Source organism: Chrysochloris asiatica, unplaced genomic scaffold (genome assembly GCF_000296735.1).
Source record: "Chrysochloris asiatica unplaced genomic scaffold, ChrAsi1.0 scaffold00026, whole genome shotgun sequence".
Lineage (NCBI taxonomy): Eukaryota > Metazoa > Chordata > Mammalia > Afrosoricida > Chrysochloridae > Chrysochloris > Chrysochloris asiatica.
Window position 1 is genome coordinate 767,115 of NW_006408544.1, and position 7,511 is coordinate 774,625.

Below are 7,511 nucleotides of genomic sequence, written 5' to 3' on the forward strand. Positions count from 1 at the left end.
GGTTTCTAAATTCTGGTGGTACTTACTTATGGTCATATTTTAGCTTTAACTTTCTCAAACTTGCGTATAAACAAGTGGTCTTTTCCATACTCAGCCCCTGGCCTTGTTCTGGTTAATAATATTAAGCATCTTCATTGTCTCTTCCCAAATATGTAGTCAATTTAACTCCTATGTATTTTCTCTGGTGAGGTCCGCATGTATAATCACCATTTATGCTCATGAAAAAGGTTATTGCAATGTGTAAGTCATTGGTCTTGCAAAATTCTATCATGGGAATGTCTCTATCATTGTCTCTATCATTCTATCATTGTCTCTATTACCAGGGTGGTATTTTCCAACTACTGATCCTTCTTCATTTTCAACTTTTGCATTCCAATCACCAGTAATTGCCAGTGCATGTTGGCTGCATGTTTAATCAATTTCAGACTGAAGAAATCAATAGAATTCTTCAATTTCATCATTACTGGCTTTAGTGGTTGGTGCATACATTTGAAAAATAGTGGCATTAACTGGTCTTCTATATAACTATATGGATATTGCCCTATTACAGGCAGCAATGTACTTCAAGACAGGTCTTGAAATGTTCCTTTTGACAATGAACATGATGCCATTCCTTTTCTATTTGCCATTCCTGTCATAGCAAACCATATGATTATTCAATTCAAAGTGGCCAATAGCTGTCCATTTCAGATCATTGAAACCTAGGATATCAATTTTTAGTGTGTCCCATTTCATTTTTTATTAATTCCAATTTTACTAGATTCACACTTCGTACATCCCATGTACCAACTATGAATGGATATTTGCAGCTGTTTATTCTCATTTTGAGTTGTGCCCCATCAACAAATGGAAGTCCCAAAAAACTCCAGCCACATCCTTAAGGTCAACTCTACTTTGAGAAGGCAAGTCTTTCTCAATCTTATTTTGAGTGCCTTTTAAGGAGGAGGGGCTCATCTTCTAGTACTATATCAAACAATGTTCCACTGTTACTCATAAGCTTTTTTTTTTTTTGGCTATTCCCAATGTTTTAGGTGTTTGGTTTTAATTAATGTGATAGTTTACATGGAAGAAGATTAGCTTTACATTCATCCTATTGTATATCGTTACATTGCCACGGTTACAATCCCCTCCATGCATCATCAACCAAACAAAGGGTATACCCTGCAAGCCTGCCCACTGATCATCAGCACACAGCCCATCTCCCTCTCTGGGTCTAGAGTTCCCAGCCACTCCATCTCTCCACATCATCATCTCTGCTTCCATCTCTGGCATCACTGGGTGGGGTCCCACACTCCACTTTTCTCTTGATGGTCCCAGGGACCTCCGCTGCTGGACTGCAAACTAAACACTCCCCTCCTTTTGCTACAAAATGTCTACCTTCACATTTCCAACCCTCACAGCCAGTCCTGATAGTAATTATTCATTATTGTGCCACATGAGTGCTATCCCCCCATCTCCTTTCATCAGTCCTACCCAGACAGATTGGATACTACTCAGTGGAGATTTTACCTTCCTCTGCGCCCTCTGGATCTAGACTCCCTCTTAAAAGCTTGCGAGCCAGTCACTTCTTGCCTTTGTAGCCCCCCCCCCCCCCCCCCCATTTTGGAAAACTAATGTCCAAGTTGCCCATCCCTGTCTACCCTGTGTATCGAGGGAGTGGGAATGATCCTCGCTGTAAAGATTCGTTCCCTCTTTTGAGCTACGGCATCCATAGGTGTAGGTCAAGTTCATCTAATTGTATCAGATTACGATTTTTTTCCTCTTCTTTCTTCTTCTAGTTGAGCTCTGATCATCCAGTCATTGAAGCCAGGACAAGTGGGTATTATCTGCAAGTGTGGGTGTTCTTATGCATATGTCCTCTCTTATCAGCTGGATGCTTCACTCTCCACTCTAGTGTCTGTGGCTATGTCACTGACTCCGGGCCCAGGAGTCCCCAGGTCTTGCCACACTGCTGGCCAACCAGGTCTCCACCCAGGTTCACAGGAGTGTATTGAATGTGGTTGGACTTAGCTCGCAGCTTCATTGCTGTTTTTACCTCACTTCCCCTTATCGGTGACCAACCTAGTCACCAGTCAGAGCACATGTCTGCTCATGTATTCTGACTGAGTCTTAGGCTTCGAAGGGGGTTTGCCCTGAGGGGACCTGACCACTTGCTTTGATGTCTCCTGGGTGAGCAACTTGCTTGTTTGTTGTAGTCAGTCAGACTGCCATTATTGTTTTGTATTTTTCTTGTGGATCTTTCTTTCAAGAAGTATCTTCTGTTCTTCTAGCAGCTCCAGGCTGGTCTGCTTGTCCTTTCAAGTGGAAATTTCCCATCTCAGAAAATTCAGCATTCCATCTATGGTCTTATGCAATGCAGAGGCTCTGCAGGAAACCTCCTTCACTGGGCACATTGTAGCCCATTTTAGGTATTCCAATCAGTTATAGGGAGAAGACAGACTTACAGTCTTTCTATGGTGATATTTCTGGCTATTCCTTTCTCTCCCCCTCAAGTGTCTGTTTTATAATGGTATGCAAGGGAAACCAAGGTTCAAAAGACAGCCAAGCATCTTAACATTATTTTCCCCCTTTTCCCCATTCCAACCATGCCTCAATCCCTGTATCCAGGGCCCTGTTGTTCCAAGGTTGTGCATACATCATTAGTTAACTCTGTCCCACTTATTCCATGCAAACCTGCCTAATTGTTCTCCCATTTGCCTTATTCTTCCATTCCCCTCCCCCTTCTTATGTATTGTCCCCGTCCTTACCCTCCCTCCCCTCACTCAACCCAGCTCATCCCAGTAATCAGCAAAGAATCACACACACACACTTTACATTCATTCTATCGTATGGGTTCTTTTTCTTAGTCTTTTACAATAGTGGTCCTATGCAGTATTTCTCTTTTTGTGACTGATTTCACTCAACATAATATCCTCAAGGTTCATTCATGTTATGTGGTAGCTTACAGCTTCCTTGTTATTCTTCAAGGTAGCATAATATTCCATTATGGGTATATACCACAGTTTGTTTATCCATTCTCAGTTGATGGGCACTTAGGCTGTATCCATCTTTTTGGTATTATAAATAGTGCTGCTGTGAACATTGGAGTGCATATATCTACTCATGTTATGGCTCGTATTTCTTGTGGGTAAATATCAAATAGAGGAAATGTTAGATCATAAGGTATTTCTACTTCCAACCTTCTGAGGAAGCACCACATTGCTTTCCAGAGATATTGGACCATTTTGCAGTCCCACCAGCAATGCAGGAGTGTCCCAGTCTATCCACATCCATGCCAACATTTATTGTCCTCTACTTTTTTTATCTTTGCTGCTATTGCTGGTGTGAGATGATATCTCATTGTTGTTTTGATTTGCATCTCTCTAATGGCTAGTGGTCATGAACAGTTCTTCATATGTTTGTTGGCTGCCCAGATCTCCTCTTTGGTGAAGTGTCTGTTCATGTCCTGTGCCCATTTTTTAGTGTTATTTATCCTTTTCTTGTAGAGGTGTTGTAGTTTCCTATATATTTTAGAAATGTGTCCCTTGTCTGATGCGTCATTGCAAAAGATTTTTTTCCCATTCTGTGGGCTCCCTTTTTACTCTTCTGGTGAAGTCTTTTTATGCACATAAGTTTTAAATTTTTAGTATGTCCCAATCATCTATTTTGTCTACTTCTGTTTGTGCAGTTTTCAAAATATTTGGTAGTCTGTGTATTCCCTGAATTAGTGCCCTCACATTTGTCCCTATTTTTTCACTGATGGCCTTCATAATTTTGGGATTCACCTTTAGGTCTTTAATCCATGCTGAGTTGGTTTTTGTAAAAGGTGTGAGGTAAAGGTCTTGTTTTAATATCTTGCATATCACTTTCCAGTTCTGCCAGCACCATCTGTTGAAGAGACTATCACCTCCCCATGCTATATATTTAGGCACTTTTTTCGAAAATCAGTTGGCTGTGTATGGATGGGATAATTTCTGGATTCTCAATTCTGTTCCATTGATCAATATACATTTCATTGTACCAATACCAAGCTGTTCTGACCACTGTAGCCGTGTGTAATAAGTTTTGAAATCAGGGAGTGAGATGTTTCCAGCCTATTCTTCTTCTTAAGCAGTTCTTTGCTTATCCTGGTCTCTTTTGTTTCCATATAAAGTTTGTAATTGTTTTTTCCATCTCTTTGAAGAACGTTGTTGGAATCTGGATTGGGATTGCATTATATGTGTACATTGTTTTGAGCAGTATTGACATTTTCACAATGTTAAATCTTCCCATCCAGAAGCATGGTACATTCTTCCATTTTTGTTGGTCTCTTTTGATTTCTTGTAGTAGTGTTTGTAGTTTTCTTTGTATAAGTCCTTTGTTTCTCCGGTTACATTTATTCCTAGATATTTCATCCTTTATGCTACTATTGTAAATGGTATTGCTTTCCTAATATCCTTTTCAGCGCTGTTGTTATTGGTATTGGTGAATCTAACTCATTTTTGTATGTTGATATTATATCCTGCCACTTTGCTGGATCTCCCAATGAGGTCTAGTAGCTTTTTTACTGAGTCTTTAGGACTCATAAGCTTTTCAATGGCTAATCTTCAGAAGTGGTCTGCCTCTTCTTCTTTTGAGTCTGTCTTAATCTGGAAACCTTCCTGAAACCTATTCATCATGGGTGACTGCATTATAGTAACACACTGTCACCAAAGTATGATAAACTGACAGATGACTGGTGGAAACAAAGCCTAGAAGTCAAATAAAAATCACTGAGTTTGTGGCAGTCTCAGTAGTTAGAGAGACTAAAAAAGAAACGCAGAACTATCAAAGCAGCTAGAACTGGAAGGACCAATATTCAGGAACAAAAGAAATCACAGTAAAAGTGAGCTAAACATTCTGTACACAGTTTCCTCTTGAAGCATTTGCAACTCCTGATCTGTCCATAGGCAAGTATGGACTTGGTTTTCTCTGAGAAATCAAGCAGACAGCAGATGCTAATAGGTGACATTTTCTAAAGTGAACATTTCTGCTGTCTTATATTGATGGAGAAGCAAAAGTTGGAATTCAAGGATCTCTTAGGAGGGGGAGTTTGTAATGGAAGAGTCATGAACTAAGCATAAGAACAACAGAAATAGAGCAGCCACAAATAGAGCCAGGTCATATTCCCATATATTTGTTACCTGTCTTTAAAATGAAAATTAAGTCCTCTATGAAGTAAGATAACAGCATCTAGAGGTATTATAATTTTTCATACATAATGTTCATCATTCAATAATAATTATAAAAAATACTAACCATGTCAGGAAAAAGAACCAAAAGACCAAAAGCCAAAAGAAAAACGCATCTACAAGCGATCCAGATATTGAAGTTATCAGACAGACTTAAAACTAACTGAAATGAAACTTAAACCAATACTTCACACACAAAAAAGGAGAGAGACTATCTATACAAGTGTTGTTAGTTGTTGTTGTTAAGTGCTTTTGAGTTGGTTCTGACTCATAGTGACCCTGCATAGGGTTAATAAGAAGCAGCTGGTGGATCTGAACTGCCAACCTTGTGGTTCACAGTCCAGTGCTGATCCTACGACACCATACCAGGAGTCCCACAAGAAACTCAGTATCATTAATCATAAGAGAAGTGTAAATTAAAACCATAATGAGATAACACTACAAGTCCTCCAGGCTGATCAAAAATCAATAAAAATACTGTTGGTGAGGACACAGAGCAACCTGAACTTCTGGTATAAATGTAAACAACCACTTTGGGAAACTATTTGAAACAATTATAATAGCTAAACATACACATACTCTATGAATCAGTATATACATAACAGAATGATGTTTTATGTTTACCAAAAAATAATACTCAAAAATACTCAGAAATCTTTCCTACCCTCAAAATGCTGCTTCCATTTCTTCTTTATTTCATTTATTCATGAATTCATTCATTTATTGACCTAATGTGTACTTGTGTGAAGTGTCCAGTGTCTGCTAGGCCCTATGAGAGGGAGCTAAGGATCAGATACAACTCCTGTTAACCAAAGGCCTTAACTTAGATCTATACTCTTTCAATCACATTCTACAATTTCAATAATAAAAGCTTCTCTCCCCACTTCACTCCTCCCTCCACACTGCCACCAACTCACAACCTTCTTCAAAAGGATATGAGTGAGCATATGTGCATTTCTATAAAGTGCATACATATTATTTTAAATACATAAAACAGACTCATTAAAGAAGTTTGGAAAAATGTATACAAGAGGAAACAATACTATTATTCACATTTCTAATACTCAAAGGTCTTCAATAATAATGTGATTATTTATACGTTTTGGTTTTTTTTTTTTCACAATAATTGTCTAATCACTAGTATGCAAGTCCGATCATTTCATTCTCTTACAGTTTGTCAGCTCTGACTCAGGGCAACCCCAAGTGTATCAGTGTAGGACTGTGCTCCCGAGGGTTTTTAATGGCTGTTATCTTTCAAGGTGCCTTGAGGTAGACTTAAACCACCAACTTTTTGTTAGCAGTCGAGTACTTAACCATTGGCACCACCCAGGGCAACCTGTTTTCTTCTTGTTATTGTTATTGAGTGTCATTGAGTAGACTCAGAATCATAGGGACCCTGTGTAGGGTTTCTGAGGAGCAGCTGGTAGATTTGAACCACTAACCTTGTGGTTAGCAACCCAGTGCTTATTTTATAGTGCCACACCAGGACTCTAGTCTCTTGTTTTTGTTGTTAAGTGCCACTGAGTCAATCAGTTCCAACTCGTATAACTCTGTATGGGGTTTTCAAAGAACAGCTGGTGGGTTTGAACCATCAACCTTGTGTTTCAAACTGACCTTGCAGTCCAGTGCTTATCTACAGCACCACACCAGGACTCCTCTTCTTAGAAGACAAAAATGTATTCCTATAGGACAAAGCCCCATCTCCTTAGCACTCAATGTGAGATCCTCCTTTACAGGCTGGGCTCCGCTGTCTTCCTAGGCTCCTCCCTAGTCATGCCACACCCAAATTTGAATTCAGCTGTGAATGATGGGTTTTTCTGAGCCTCTACATCTCTGCTCATACAGTCCTCTTGGCCTACAAGGCTTTTCTCTTTCCTCACTTCTTCAACCTCAAAAACTCCCAATTAAACTACAAAGACAGCTTCAAATTTCATTTCTGCTAGACCCTACTTAAGCAACATTTGTCACAGCGTGGTATAATTATGTGAACAGCAACAGAAGTGTTAATAATGTTCACTCTGTGGAGTCAGACTGCCTGAGTTCAAGTTAGATCTATGACTTACAGTGGTGTGACCTTAGGACAATCATTTAACCTGTGTCTGGCTCAGTCTCACATGTATGATAAAAGGCTAGTATAGGTTACAAATCGGGCTGCGAACCTTAAGGTCAGCAGTTCGAAACTACCAGCTGCTTCGCAGGAGAAAGATGAGGCTTTCTACTCTCGTCAAGATTTACAACCTTGGAAACCCCATACAGGGTCGCTATGGGTCGGAATCAACTCAACGGCACTTAACAACAACAACAACAAATCCTTTTAAAGTA